The 16,960-nt window shown below is 34.7% G+C and overlaps 1 protein-coding gene across 3 annotated transcripts in view; it reads left to right on the top strand.

Moving 5' to 3' along the window:
- Positions 1 to 16,960, top strand: part of SYT1 (synaptotagmin 1) — a 557,388-nt gene that overhangs the window by 179,130 nt on the left and 361,298 nt on the right. For 2 of the 3 annotated variants that reach the window (XM_043561579.1, XM_043561578.1), the window contains one exon: positions 15,711 to 15,763. The exons of the other annotated variant lie outside the window; for it this stretch is intronic. The gene's annotated coding sequence lies outside the window, so the exon portion shown is untranslated. The remainder of the gene's footprint in view (positions 1 to 15,710; positions 15,764 to 16,960) is intronic. 3 annotated transcript variants of the gene reach the window in all.

Raw genomic sequence — 16,960 nt, forward strand, 5'->3', positions numbered from 1 at the left:
TGTTTTAAGAAAGAAGGAAGTTATTAACCCATTGAGAATACGTAGTCTATCTGTTGTGTAAACATACTCTAAGTACACAGAGTTATTATCTTTTCCTGATCAAGGGAATTAGTGTACTGATTATAGAAATGAGGAAGCGAAGACTCAAAGAAGTAATTGCATTTTGTGGATGTGTAATGCATTTGTCTATTGATCACCAGACAAAATTGCCCATTCTCACCCATGTTTTAACCTGATAAGAAAAAAAAAGACATATTAAATAACACACTTGGAATAACTTGATTTGCCTGTTTGTTTTTAGCTATTAGACTGTATTTAAAACAGCATTAGATATTGATGTATTCTTTTAATAGATTTTAACATACACCTTGAAATTATTCACACAGCAATCTAACCTTAATATTTGGAAGATGCTTTGCTTATGTCGTTGCTACTCTGCTCTACCCTAAACATAAACAATCTTTCCCTGCTTCAGACCATTGTGCTCTGAAGTTCTTATCTGCATCCTTACATAGCTGTTTTTCTCATTTTACTCTGGTCTCTGCTCAAATCTCCTTTCAGAGCTGACTTTCTTGAACACTCTACCTAAAATAGCATCTTCTGTCTGCTTCTTGCCTAATTCTTTTAAGACTTACCTGTCTGTATTTTTCCTTATAGACATTGTTACAACCTGGAGTTATACTGAATCACTTTCTCACTGATTACATGAGAATAAGGAAATTGTGTGCTATATTCACCTCTCTGAACAGTGCCTATCATATCACAGGTTCTCAAAGAATAAAAAAATGTGTGTGTGTGTGTGTGTGTGTGTGTGTGTGTGTGTGTGTCAAACCCCTGTTGAATGAATGTAGAAGGAAAGTTGAAAACCAAGAGATGTAGGTAAAAACCACACACATTTGAAGCCAATTTATCATTAAATAACATCACACCCAAAATGTCTGAAAGAATGGATTCTTTTTGGTCAGAAGTAGTAAACACAATATGCTATAGATAATTTTAACTTGGAATGATAGAAATGAGTTATTTAAAACATTAATAAGCTTTATTAAGATAACTTCTGTTGCAACAGTTAAAGGTTTACCATCACACTAATTATTTTGAATTTGCTTTAAATAAATAGAAACCAGTTTAACCATGAATTTGCATCAACCACTGGCCAAGTGTTAATGGTTATTCGCCTGCCTATGGGTAGATATATCTCCTAATACATTCCTGAGCATTTGAGCTTGCCCATTTCTTAGTGTAGGCATAGGATAAATTGATAAAAGATTTCATTAGGATAAAGGAGCAAAAGAGCTATATTGAATATCACCAAATCTCTAAGATGAGATCATTGTTTACTTATTCAAGTAATATTGTAGAAATACATGGTCACTTTTATCATCTCAAAGATATCTCCATAAAAACACGTGTTAGAAAACGTCAGAAAAATTGTGCACTGTTTGTTGACAAGCCATTTAAAATTTCCTTTCTGTAGAGCTGTCTTCTGCTAGCCTTGTCAGAACTTATCAGATGTCTCTTTACTCCAATAGAAAAACATACTGTTTTTTTAAAAAAATTAATATTTATTTATTTTTTGAGAGAGAGAGGGACATACTGTGAGCAGGGAAGGGGCAGAAGGAGAGGGAGACACAGAATCCCAAGCAAGTTCCAGGCTCTGCACTGTCAGCACAGAGCCAGACACAGGGCTTGAGCCCACAAACCATGAAATCATGATCTGAGCCAAAGTCGGATGCTTAACCCACTGAGCCACCCAGGCGCCCTGAGAAAAACATACTTTTAAACATTATCTTCTCATATTCTTCTTCTGAAATTTTAAGTGTAAATGTGCTAATATAATGCGTGTTCCTGGCCAGCTTAATGCTTTAGAGGTTCCAAATCCAAAAACATGAAGATAGATGACCCTGGATAGAGCTAAAATGCTATTCAGGTTTTTTTTTTCCCCCATAAAGAAAATTAGAGCATACATGTTCATTGCAGAGACTATAAGCATTATGGGAGTAAACCCCATGTGTATCCTGTGATCCTCTGTGTCCACAGCATGTTAACACTACATCTGTCACACGGTACCCATTCAATATATCTTTGTTAGATCAAAAACAAAAAAAAAAAAAGTTGAGTTTGTATCAGTGACCTCCCTGCTCCCCCCAAAAGACGTATAACACACTGTTCACCATTTAGGTATGAATGATAAATGGCTAATTATACAGCCTTATTTTGGGTCTAAAATTTGCCGGGTTTTTTGAACATGGTATTGCAAAACAATGAAGTATTTCAGCATGATAATTATGTAACTGGATGAAGATTTTATGCTTTTCCTCATGTAAAAACTACATTCTAACACTGACCTTCTGTCAAGAGCAACAGGGTAGATGAAATGGAATGAGAAACGGAAAATATATGTAGGGGTTCCTTCCATTCAGCAGGGAATAATAGCAGTTACAGATTTTCTAAAAGCATTATTGCAAAGTCTTTTAAGTTAACAATAGTCACAAATATTTCTTCTTCCTCTATTCAGTGGTTGGGTCATTACTCTCTTATTCAGGAAGCTGTACAAGGGATACGTGGCTTTTCAAGTTCTGCATGGTAGTAGGAGTGCTTTCTCATTCCTAGGTAATTTCTACTAATGCAGGTATCAATTACGCTTTCAAACTTTTCAATATTTCACCCATGTGTGTTATGGGTAGTGTAGATTGTTTTTGTTTTCCAGCCTTTGTTAATGCATTTGCAGATTGCACTGAAAGAGCCTGAGAAAATTACTCCATACATCAGCATCAACAGTGCAAATTGTTTTTAAATCTATATACTGTACTATGGCACTACATTGTACAAACCAGTAAAGAAAAAAAAGCTAAGTGACTAACATTGGTTCTGGAAAGTTGTAGGGCAGGAGTAAATACACTTTTGAACACTTCTCAAAACTAAATACCAGAAAAGATAAATACAATAGAATATGAAACCAAACATACACTCCTCCTTCTTCCAACCATCCAGATTCAGAAACATTTGTGACTTCTGACTTGGTGATTAATTTAGCATCACGTGTGAAATTAGTGAAATTAAAATATTTTCCATGCATGTAATGTTATTCTCTAGCTAACGATCCTCAAATGAAGTTTTATTTATACAGATGTGTTAAGTGTGAACATAGGAGGTTACATGGTAATTGCAAGTTAATTGATTATAGCATTAATAAATGTTCCTTTAAGACATTGTATGGTAACATTTTGCAAGTAAAGATAATTTTATAGCCAACTATGTTACCAAGATAATGTTCTTCTTTTTACACAACCATGTATATAGAACAGTTACCTTAACTGAATGTTACAATATTTTCTAACCACAGCACAGTATCAATTCCAATACATTTAAGTGCCATGGTGTTTAGTTTATATATCTGACTTGCTTCACTGTCTCTTCTTCATTTTCTTTTTCTCTCTTGGGTGCAGATTATCAATGCCATATAGAATAAACTACAGGAAATTCTGCGACTTCAAATCAGACAACGTCTTTCTCTTCAGTGTGTTTCTTTCTTAACAGTGCAATTCACTGTTAACACTTTCATGAAAGAAACAAAAATGGTATACTTTATATACTTCTTAACACACCCTTTAAAATTTGCCATACAATATTGCGTACTATTTTAATTAAAAAAGTTTATCGCACAAATTTAAATAAAATATGACTTAAAAGAATACTACCAAATTCCTTTGATATATCGATCATCTCAGAAAATCAATTGATCTCTTCAGAAACCTGCATTTGCTCCTTGTCGCCTTCGTAATCTCATCCTCAGGTTATCTACAGTATGTCCCAGTCTACCTTTCCAGCCTCATTTCTCTCTCCTTCCATACTTAACCTTATTCTCCTGTCATACTAACTTAGTGTCAAGAATCCAAACATGCCCAGTGCTTTTTTCCCTTGCACAAATTTGTTCCTCCGTGACTGGTACCTCCAACTGAGATACTTCTTTATAGCAAAACTCAGGCAAAGAATGGTCATCCTACAAATACCACACGCTATTAGGGCTTTGGCTATTGCACTGGGTTTTAGTTTGTATACATAGAGAACTCATCAGCTTTTCTCATTCAAGAGTTACGAGTGGATTCAACTATCCCTTCTCCACCATATCTTCTGGACTAAAAATTACTGAGAACAGAAATCCCTTGCAGTTTCTCATTTTTGTGTGTGGAACAGTGTTTGGCAAGTACTTTTCTCAAACTATTCCACCAGGAAAATAGATTGATTATATATTATGAAGGAACTGCATCAATTGCTTTGGTGAGGCTTTCACAAATAAAAGAAACAAGAATTTAGTTGTTTAAACAGCTTTATGTTTAAGTTACGTGAAGTAAGGTGATACTATCAACTCTATATTGTCTTAGAAGTACCTACATTTTATTTAAATAATGACTAGATTCAGACGATGCAGGTTGAATTTTCCTCTGGTGCCTGTTGTCTCCAGTGGTGTTGCCTCAATTATTACCTCCAATGCACACTTACCTCCACAACTGACTTTCTTTCTTTCTTTCTTTCTTTCTTTCTTTCTTTCTTTCTGCCTCTCGCTCTCTCTTCCTCTCTCTCTCTTTCTCCGTCTCTTCTTCCCTCCCTCCCTTCATTTCTCTTTATTCTATTTATCTACCCATCCATCCATCCATCCATCCAATATATGGAATATATATATTCATTCTGAAAGTCTACATGGTGTGTGCATGTACATGTATATATTCTGTGTGTATATTTATGGGTGTGTATGTATACATATTCTGTATGTATATTTATGTACCCATAAACACACGCACCAGAAAGAATAAAACATGCATAGTTAGGCACTGAATAAACACCTAAAATTTAAGATTTACCTAAAATCCACCAAAACCAGCTTCCTCAATAAAATTGAGATTGAAATAATCATCAAATAGTATCATTTGTGATGAAATTAACTATTAATGACACAATTCTTTTATTCTTCCCATATTAAAGTGTATTTTAACAAGTCTATAAGAACAATTTCCTTAGTTAAAATGGTATGTAAATGTTATTATGTACCTCTTGCAAATACTATTGATCAATTTTAAATCATGTAAAATTTGAGATTATAGATTATGCCTGATGCATTGATTGGGTCTTCCATGTTAACTTATTTTCATGGCATTTGCTTCTTTTTAATAAAGGAACATGAAGACCACGACATAGAAACAAACTCTGCGGGCAGTTTTCATGTGAATGTCAAGGTCCAGGATATCTATGAACCAATGTGTACTGTTGTATATATTTGTACACTCTATATTTACCAGCTAGAACAACAGAGATAAAGATGTCTTGAGAACAAGTTTAACATAAGAAAATTAAGAAAATTCAGGAGAATTTTTAATTTTGGGCTTGAATATCCCCAATTCACCAAGTCAAATGGGTTTTAATTTCCTGTTAAGGTGACAGTCCTTATTAGTAACCTATCATGTAACTTCCATACTAAACACATCACACGATTAACTCTGCCTTTTTTTCATAGAACCTATAAGAAAAGTAAATGGGTGCCTAATGGGAAAGAGGCTTAGGTTTGAGGGGTAGCAATTATCTACCTGGGAGAGAGAAAAAGTGGTGGTATAGAATAAGATATAATATTATGTAGTCAGACATTTCTGACATGGGAAATGTCTAGAATGTTTGCCCATACATGGCAGAATGTCTTCTGTACCTCTTTTCCTTTCCATGAGGATCACAAATCTAATTATGTAAGCTTCATGTAAGCCTTTATGAAAATAGATCTAAATAAAAGATGTCATAGGAGATTATTTAACGTGTCTGTGCCTTATATAATAGCTAGACCCTGCCAAAATCAAGTATACAGAAAAACCAAAAAGCATACCTGGCATTAAGTGTGGCCGCCAAGTAAGTGCACCTCCACGATTCAACTGTACCACCAAATTGGCAAAGAGGATTTTTAGTGAAAGAATGCTGTGTAGACAAAGGAGACTGACTTGGGTTCTTCAAGAGTTCAGTTCAACAAACATTTGCTTAGAACCCCATATATGCCAGGAGATGCACTAAGTACTATGAACTGAAGGTTGGAAAGCTTCCAGGGATGTGGAGTTAACAACAACAAAACAGACTTTAAATCCATGTACAGTGCTGAGGTAGAGTTATGAATTGGGGCTTGACAGACAGGCACCCTTCTTCTACTTCTTTTTATCCCACACGCCTCCTAAAACAGTACTATAGAAACTCAACAGCAATTGTTGAGATTTGCCGGATTGTAGAGATGAAACTGTGGCTTCACTTGGGGCTGCCTCCAGGGTATTGACAATAAGACTGTGATTTGTAGTCAACTAGAAAAAGGTCTGCTTCCCACCAACCTCTGACAACCAAATTTACCATTCTCAATATAATTAGCATTCAAATGATTTCATTATATTGATATTTTAGTTCATGTCAGGATTATTAGCAAAATGAGAAATCCACATGTGGTAGATGACACTACGTAGACTACATTAAAGTCTGTTAAAGTGAATTATGACATGATTATTTTCTGATTCTCTCGGTATCAAGGATATGAAAGTGATTATAATAAAATCAGTTTCTTTTCAAAAATGACACTTCTTTAAACTATAACTAAAGAGATGATTACAACGCTAGGGACTCTATGGCAGAAACACAACGATAGCACTGAGGAACACAGTAAAAGTTCACTTGCTGCTGTACGTAATTCCAAATGAATTTTAGTTTCAAATTGAAGGTGGGGCTCTTCAATTAAGTTTCCTATCAGGGAGCCCAAAACTGACCGTTACAATCCCTGCCTGGAGTCCTCCAAAGAAATTTGCCTATTCTAAGGAATTACTTCTAAGAAATTAATCTTGATCATATTCTTTTTGACAGTGAAAATTAGTTGCTATTCATGTTAGACAAGTGAAGGATCAAAGAGTAGAAGCTGAGAAAACAACTCACCCATGTTTTTGCCTCACTTTTTTGGCTGTTATCCTATCCATTATTATGATTTCATGGATGACATGAGAGTCTTTTTCAAACCCAGGTAAAACAGTATCAGTTTTTTTTTTAATAAAATTTTATTGAACTGTCACCCAAATATCTAATGCTAGTTGTTTTCTCTAATGAAAACTTTAGTATGATTTAACTACACATTCCTCCTATAATTTGATGGCTATTCTTTTTTTTCTCAAATATATGTTTTCTTAAATCATCTTTTGAATTCTCTGAATAAATCATTAATTTAGGATTTTATAAGATTGTATCATGGTCATCTTAAGAAACGATAATTTTATCAGGGTTAAGTGGTTGGTTCTTACTTATGGCAAGGATCTTTTTTATATCCACCCCCTTTGGTCTTTTCTAGTTATCAATTTGTTTTTAATCTAGAATCTAATGGAATCTAGAGTCTATTGTTCTGGACTATCACTTCATATATTCTCTTTCAGAATAGAAATCCCATTCCATTCTTTGAACTTCTTACCATTTACAGCTCCTTCACATCTAATAACTAACTTAAAATGTTTTATTCAAAGTTTATTGTTGCCATTGTTTTTTAACTTCTAGAGTTTTTGGGATTCAGGGGTTGTTCATTTAATGAGTTGAGAGTTTAGCTATTTGAGCTATCATTGACTTTGGGGTTTCAAATCAGCACAACACATCTTTTAGCCGTCTCCCTGGTATTTAGCTCTTAACTTGAACATTCAAGTTTTGTAGGCTCTACTTAAGAAAAGACCTATCTCTAGACTTCCATGGCCACACAGTTTTATTTCCTGCCTAATGTAATTTTAGGTCAATTATGCAGATGTTTAGAATTAAAAATTGTAAGACAAAGGTTTTATGCTTCTTATAAACATATCCTGAAGGTAATCTTACGATAGTAAATCTTCATATGTAGATGAAATTATTGTGTAGATTTGAGAATCTTTTGTTTAATGTAGGAATTATGATATTCAGGTAAAAGTTCTAGAAGTAGTAATTTTAAAAAGGTTACATGTGGAAAATTTTTTGAAAAAGCTTCTATTTTTAAGGCTTCTTATTTCTCTAAGACTAGGTATATTTGATTACTTTTAGAAACAGAATATACCTCAATAAATTGGCTAATCTAATCTTTTCCTTGGGGTAAGTATGGTGTTATCCCATTTTACAGATGAAGCAATTAAGATCATTTATTTGAATTGCTTCAGAGGCTATACATCTAATAAGTAGTAAAGAAATAGCTGGAAAATAGATTTTCTACGTTCTCAAAGTCCATTCTAACACTACAGAGGCTTTGTTGCTAGGGAAAAACAGGATTCAGGTACAAACAGGGTTGAATCTAGTTAGACTTTGGGTCCACCACTTACTAACTGCAAAAAAGTTGTGAACCAAGTTCGTTCATATGTAAATAGGTTTAACAACTACTTCACCATGTCCTTAGAAATCTGAAAGTAATAAAGTATACAATCTGCTAAATCCAGCTTACTAAACAGCGTTTGTTTGTTTGTTTGTTTGTTTGTTTTAAATCACACTGCTTCTCCAGAAATAGGCATGTAGCCTCCTACAATGAATCTCGGAAGAGGGCAGTTTTTCTGTGAATGTCAAGGACCAGGATATTTATGAACCGGTGTATACTGTTGTTTCTATTTGTACACTTTATATTTACCAGCTCGAAAGACAGAGATAAAGATGATGTCTTGAGAACCAGTTTAACCTAAGAAATTGCTTGTTTTCTTTTTTATCTCTATGCTTGTTCCCCACGTGGATGTTAGGTAAAGAGAGGAGACCAGAGACCCCTTCTTAGCTGTGGTTTTTCATGGCTGGCCCTGGACTTCCAGCTTGGTCCTGTCCCACGGTGCTGGACTAAACCCAGAACACAGTACAGCACTAAAGTTGAAACAATTAGCATAGACCTGTAATAATTTCATGCCATATCCCAACATCTTTGCTGGGTTTGAATTTGCAGCAAGCCAAGGCTTAAATAAATCAAATGTTCTCCTTCAACCTTAAATGTGTATATAGAATTGCTACTACACTCTCCCCACCCAACCTCAAAAACTGGGTAAGGTGAGTCAACTTATTTTCATTTCCTGTCACTTTACCAACACCCTCCGTTCCACGAGCAAATGTGCAGTATTTATAGCTACCTTAGAGTCTTTTGTAAAGATAGTTGACTTCTGCTTTTTGTGAAACCAGCAATAACGTATCTTTTAATCTAAGTATCCAGTCTCCAATTGTTGCAGTATTAGAATTTGTACAGAAATCTCTGAAAATAATCTAGTTCTGGGGCACCTGGGTAGCTCAGTCCGTTAAGCCTCTGACTTTGGCCTAGGTCATGGTCTCATCGTTCCAGAGTTTGAGCCCTCTGTCCGGCTTTGTGCTGACAGCTCAGAGCCTCGAGCCTATTTCAGACTCGGTGTCTCCCTCTTTCTCTCTGCCCTTCCCCCACTTGCACTCTCTCTCTCTCTCTCTCTCTCAACAACAAATAAATATTAAAAATAGTTAGTTCTCTTCTATTCTCTTTCTCTTGGGCCTTCCTCCTCTTTTCTACCCCATCCTTCCCACAGAGACACTACCTCTGCCATCACTGACACCCCAGCTTTTTCGTAGCAGTATACAATCAGTGGCCTTGATTTCAGTATAGGTTATAAGAAATATTCTGCTCTGGTCTGACAAAGCTCAGAAAGTGGCCCCTGCTCACCTCTGCTGTGGATCAGACTCAAATGCCAAGCTTATTTCAGGTCATAGTTTCCCATCCCATTGAGGCTATTTGACTAGACCCTTCTTTTTAAAGAATAGTATGCCTTTTATCTCCATGATAGGTCTTTAGATCCTCTTACGGAAAATGCCTAGAGGAATAGGCTGATGAGAAGAAAGGAAGGTAGGGGACTCACAGAAGTCCCAAGATCACCAACCATGCTTGATGGCCAAGAAGTCATTTTTGGCAGCCACCAATCAGCATCCCAGTTCCTTTTTTAACTTCAAAGTGTATTGTGCCCATCTCCATCCACTGGCAAATGTTTATTGAGCATCTAACTCATCTTAAGGACCATGTAGTCCAGGGAAACACAAAAGCAAAGTATGCGGCATCAATTCAAAATCAGCATAGATGAAACCGGGGAAAATAATGAGATCACATATAAGTAAAAGCTAACGTATGTCTTCTAGAATGTAAATGCTCAACAAGCTTACAGAAAAGAAAACACATGAGGAAGCCAGTGTTAATTACCAAAGGCTTCATGGAGGTATAAGCAATTGTGCCTTTTGGGGTCTTGTATTAAATAGCTCTTCGTGGAATTACATATAGATCCTAAGAGTTACTTCAGCTTTCCTTTCTCTAAAATGGGCAGTCCTAATTCCATGACCTGTAGTAAGAGAACATTTATATAACTCCTGCCATTTATAGCTTCTTCTGAATGTTCTCCATTTCTGTTTATTTGAGGACTCTAAAGGTGCAAGCAGGGGGTGTGTACAGTCACTCTGGTAATAATAAAAAGAACAGATAAAGATCTCTACATCTGCATGCCTGTATCAACAGTACACATAAATGTCACTTCTTACATCAAAACCGTAAATCACTTTCTGAATTCTCTCTTATTAACATCTCTTTCAATGGGACTTATTTTCCATTACTTGAGCCGATGCATTGCTCTTTGATTCATCTTTTCCATTTTTCCCCATTTCTCTTCATTTAAAACTCATATAAGGCTAGTCTCTTCTACGAAAATGTTCACAGTTGCCCATTTTGATAAACAGAACCACATCCAGAAATATTTAGATCTGGAAGGCACCTTGGTGAATCACCTTTTTCCACAGTCTCATTTCACAGCTGATAAAATTAGATTAAGTGAGTTGTCTAAGGTCACACATTAGATAGAGACAGAAGAAGACTTGGATTATGTGACACTAAATTTTACTTTTGTCAATATACAATTATCCATTCAGCAAACATTTATTCATGTGGCAGGCACTACTGTAGGGATTGGAAGCCAATAGGGGCACCCACAGGCATAATTCTGCTCCTGTATACTCGTAATTCTGCAGGTTTCACCTCCCTTAGGTGTGCTCTGACTTTCTGCTCGATCTTTTTTTTTTTTTTTTTTTTTTTTTTTTTTTTTTTTAATTTTTTTTCAACGTTTATTTATTTTTGGGACAGAGAGAGACAGAGCATGAACGGGGGAGGGGCAGAGAGAGAGGGAGACACAGAATCGGAAACAGGCTCCAGGCTCCGAGCCATCAGCCCAGAGCCTGACGCGGGGCTCGAACTCACGGACCGCGAGATCGTGACCTGGCTGAAGTCGGACGCTTAACCGACTGCGCCACCCAGGCGCCCCTGCTCGATCTTTTATTGTAATAGTTTTATTTCTTCATGCTTTGATAGTGTCCTTATCTTCATTCATTCCCAATTAACTTCCCCAAGCTTCTCATTTAATTAATTCCCATCCTCCTTTTCAAGATACAAACTGGCTCTCCTGACTTAGTGCCATTCTGCCTCATTATCAGCCCCCCATTCTAAAATAATTATTTTGAATATAATGGAAATGTTAAACATGGCTGAACCCAATATGTCATGATTGTAACTGACTGCCAGCAAGTGCTTTAGTGGGTTCTGACTTGTCTAATAAAGTGTCACAACAGAAAAATGAGTAGAGCCTTTATCCCTTTTCCAATCTTTGTTGGTAAACATTTGCTTCTATCATAATGAGGACAGGTTTGTAAAATTAAGCCTCCTAAATGGCTGTCAATGGTTAGACACAAAAAAAGGAAAAATAGACACATTCCTTTGTCCTCAAGACGAAGCAAAATATTTCATTCTCTCTTTCCTTTCAAGAAAAATCCATATTCTGTGTTACTGCCTTCCCACTATTCCAGCAGCACCATAGGTACTGATAGTGGCCGCATTTATTTAAAGAAAACAATTTTTTTGTTTATTGATGGATTACTTTTATTGCCTAATACTCTCCATTTTCCAGATAAATGTCCTTTTCTTTTATTGTTATATACACAATGAAACAATCTTGTGCTTAATGGACAAAATAACATAGCCACAGTTCAGTGAAATATTTTGTAAGGATACTGAAAAAATGGCACTTTATTTTTATTTTTTTAATAGTTTTATAATCTCTTTTTTTTTGGTAATGATTATTTTGTTCTTTCATAAAAACTCTCATAAAAAGTTGCAAGGATAGTTTAAGTTCCCATATGACTTTTACCTAGATTAACCAATTGTTTAATTTTGTTCTGTATCATTTTCTGTGTGTGTGTGTGTATATATATATTTATATGATATATTATATTATATTATATTATATTATATTATATTATATTATATTATATTTATGTGTTTATATACACCGTCCGTATCTTTTTCCAAACCATTCAGAATAAGTTGAAGACATGATATGTCTTATTCCAAGTATTTTAGTGTATATTTCAGTATAATTCTGAAGAGAACATTTTCTTACACAGAACAGTTATCAAACACAGGCAAAATACCAATGATGTAAGAACACTGTCTAATTCATAGTACATATTCAAATTTCATCTAGTGTCACAGTAATGTTCTTAATACCTAACTGTTTTTGTCCTATATAGGTCCAGGATCTAACCTAAAATTATGTGATACATCTATGTGTCATGCAATGCTTTATTTTTGTGTGTAAAATTTTACACTCAATCACTAATGACCTGGATAGTGTTTCTTTTTAAAGTAATCTCTGTTTGGTGACTGCTGTCCCAAGAATAAGAGTTTAAGCCAAAAGATGTGTAACAAAATCCCTTAGGGTTAGTGATATCTGTGTTTAGGAAATGATACATCAACTTTGTAACTGTCTTCTAAACACAAGTTTTGGCATTTCAATAGGAAGGAGTCAAGGAAAAGAACTCTGAGTTTATCTATAATTTGTAGTTTTGAGATTTAAAACAGAGATTTTGATGCCATCTCAGTCTACCTGGGGTGAAGGGGATGTTTACAAATGACCATGTTGCAAAGATTCATGATGTACACTTTAAAAAAAATTTAATGTTTATTTATTTTTGAGAGAGATAGAACGCGAGCAGAGGTGGGGCAAAGAGAGAGGGAGACACAGAATTCGAAGCAGGCTCTGGGCTCTGATCTGTCAGCATAAAGCCTGAGGCGGGACTCAAACCCACGAACAGTGAGATCATGACCTGAGCGGAAGTCAGACTGAGCCACCCAGGCACCCCTTTAGTGCTCACTTTAAATCCAACCCTAAATAAATATTTGGTTCAGTGATATGTTTCCATTAAACATATTAAAAGCTCCATTAAAATCAATATTTTCATCAAAATGAAATATTTGAGATATTTTAAACAAAGTTTGGATATTAACGTTAGTCATTTGTCATTCTTGAAACTGAGTCCTTCTTTAAAAAAAATTCAGCTATGCATTTTTAAATATTCAGCATTAAAATGAATACAAATAGTTCCCTCCTCCCACAAAACAACAAGTCAAGGATTTGTAATATTCATGCCTAAAGCATAGAGTGTTTTGCTTAATTCTATAAATAGAATCATGGTTAGCGCTGCAAGGTTCAGCAGTTTAATTTCTAGCTATTATCAAGCAAAAGTAATCCCTAAGTTTCAGATAATTTCTTTTTTCTCCATGTCAGGTCTGCTTCTAAAACTGGATTAAAAATCATGAAAGAGTCATCAGATTTATTGACTGTGAATCCTCATACTGTTTTGTGAAAAATAGGTAAATCTCCCTAAAAAGATTCACATTTTTTTATGTATCATATAAACACATAAAAGTACCAAGTCTCAATACCAGGAGGCTTTCTGAGTCAGACCTACTGATACCAATGACATTACTGAAAAGCCAGACAGTTGGCAGAAAGTGCAAAATCATCTTGTGCTATTTTCACATTTTTCCTCTAAAATAAAGAGAGAGGTTTATACATGCAAGAGAAATTAGCTACGAGAAAAATACTGTGCACATCCATATTCAGTGCATAGATTAAAAGTAAAATAGTTGTTTGTCCCCTACAGTAGAAAAGGCTTTCCCATTCATCCTTGTGATAGATCTGCATGTAAAACCAAAATGAAATCAAATCCCTGCAGATGGCTCGTAAGTCACAAAAACTGTTTAATCCTTTAACTGCGTCCCTTTGGGAAGCCGGCCCCTGGGTAAGTCTCAATGTGTAATAAATATAACGTCAAATATTCTCTTAGATTTTTAGAAAGCCTTCATTGACTCCAGCAGGGCCACCCACCCCCGCAGCCCCCCGCTGCCACCTGTATTTCTTGTAAAGAGGTCTATGTTACTCCGGTGCCTTCATATGTACACCCACAGAGTTTGGTTGTAGTTTTTGCTTTAATAAGAAAAGTGTCAGTAACCGAAACTATACGTAAAAATCTTATCTAAAATTGATTGTGGCTCAAAGTCATATTTTAAGAGTCAGCCAGGCAAATCTAAGCACATTTTTACAATGCTCTTTCTAATGGCTCTTACTAGAAAACAGTTGCATTTCAAGCAGGAATAAAATGAAAACAGACCTTGGAGGCTTAACCATTGAACAGATGCAGTAAATGCAGCTTTGGAAATATAGCTGTCACTTCAGATCTTTTATGCTGAGTACCTATATGAGCCAATTGCCAGAGCTGCTGGCATTATTATATTTCTGCAGTTCTGTTCAAAACAGACTCTGTAAGAACTTATAAAAACAGAGTAACATGCCTATTACGAACCTATTTTTAAATATTTCATTCTTTCTTGGTTTTCATTCTACTTAAATTTTTGAAGACTAAAACTGATCAGAACTTCTATAAAAAGGTACTTGTCTCTAGCACTGTGAAATCTTTCATTTGTGAGTTGCTAACGTCAAATCAAATCAGAAATTCTTGACATCTTTATTACATTAAAGCAATTCCTGATATTGACTCTTGGGAAGGATTTCATTTTCTGACTCTCTAAACTAGAAGTTGTACTTTTTTTTTTTTTTTTTTTTTTAACACAGCGATGTGAGATTATTTTTCTCTTTACCCCTGCTGGAGGATATATATACATTTTTGTCAAATCTTTTTGAACAACACGGTTTGAACTGCATGGGTCCACTCATATCTGTGATGTATTTTTTCCTCTTTATGATTTCCTTAACATTTTCTTTTCTCTAGCTTATTTTATTATATAACAAATAAACATAATAAACAAAATATACATTAACTGGCTTTATGTTATCAGGAAGGGTTCTGGACAACAGTAGGCCGTTAGTAGTCAAATTTGGGGAGAGTCAAAAGTGACTTTATTTTTGATTACAAGGAGGGTCAGTGCCCCTAACCCCCACACTGTTCAAGAGTAAACTATGATCATGTCAATACTAAATATAGCACCATGTATTTAATTGACTAATAACTGTATGTTTCTTTCTAAATAAATAATGTAATATTCTCTAACAATGTCTACCTAAATGAGTATTGTTTCATTTTTAAAGTAGAAAAGCTATACTGCAAGAAGCATCGTCACAAAAATCAGTGTATCAATTACTCATAGAATCTTGATCTCTAGTTTTTCAAACCAACTTTAAAATCCCTAACAATCTCTGTCTTCTACTCTATATACTAAATGTACATATACGTGACGTTATATTGTATTTGGATATATATCTGTCAAGATTTTTTAGTAGAAATATGACATAATAAAATTAATCAGTCACATTAATGACAATCTGAAATGATTCTGAACTATGCAGTCAGCTAACCAGTGGGCATGTTGTTTTCCTTTATAGAAAAAAAGAATCTGAAAGAAAGAAGAAAATACCCCAGAATTCCTCACAGAACAGTAAGTGCTTTCATGATACCATAATATGACTAGAGCCTCTATAAAATTCTACAAATTTCTTTTATAGAAATATTCGCCTTTCTATTTGGTAAGATAAGAGATTAATACAGCTGGCAAGTTTTAGAAGGAACCTTCTAAAAGTCAATCCCAATTTACTGGAGGAAGCTGAAAATCAGTTATCCTATAATCCTCTTAAATAAGAGGCCAAGGTAATCCTTGTGATACATCTATATGGCAGGACGTGTTTATGTTGATTCCATCCTATCTTTTGACTAGCACTGTATCATTTTAATTCTAAAGAAGAAAAAAATTAAGTAAAATTTGATCATCATGCCTCACATTCTCTGTATGTGCTAGAAAAATATATTCATTTTGAACAAAATTTTAAGAAGAATCAAGATGTTTGTTGTCTTTAAATTAGAATTATCAAAAAAATAAAAAAAAAGGGGGGGCAACCATCCGTAGGCTTTAAATCTAAAGGTTTCTCATTAGTACATTTCTAATATTCTCACAACTATGATTTATATTTCCTTATACAGCTATTAGAGAGTAATAATTGTTTGCCTAAATATGTTCCTAAATATGCTTTTTGTGAAGCAAAATTAAATTTTTATACCATTCTTTATGGTAGAATTTGTAACATTTTAATGATTTCCTAGATGCAAGCAATTACAAATTTTAAATATGTGAATATCAAAAATAATAAAGATGGAAAAGCAAAGTCCACATTGGTGAACCATGTTATCTCCCTTTTAATGCCATGGTTGTTTTCAAATGAGTTTGCAAACTCACTTCTAGGTTGAATTTTTAAATGACAGAATCATACATATTAGTTTTATATTCTTTATACAAGAAGCAGTTAATATTTATACCCCTCACAATTTCTTGGTCATCTTATAATTTCACTGTCAAGAGCCATCAATGGCTATTTTTCTGACCTATCTTTAAGTGATTGGGTCTATTATTCAGGTGTTACTTATAGAAGTTGTTTCGTTTGGATTGTACTTTTCATAACTATATTAAATTCGGATTTAGTATGGCATCCTTTGGAAAGAATTGATGCAAGTATTTAGGTCTTCTGCTCATTTGGGGCAATCCTAGAGAAAATGATATGCATGTTTCTGAGAAAGAAAACATGCAATTTCTTGGTGTGTTTGTGCTTTGTGGGAGTTTTCCTTTTAGCTTTTATGGTCTTTT

The sequence above is a fragment of the Prionailurus bengalensis genome, chromosome B4 (genome assembly GCF_016509475.1).
Source record: "Prionailurus bengalensis isolate Pbe53 chromosome B4, Fcat_Pben_1.1_paternal_pri, whole genome shotgun sequence".
Lineage (NCBI taxonomy): Eukaryota > Metazoa > Chordata > Mammalia > Carnivora > Felidae > Prionailurus > Prionailurus bengalensis.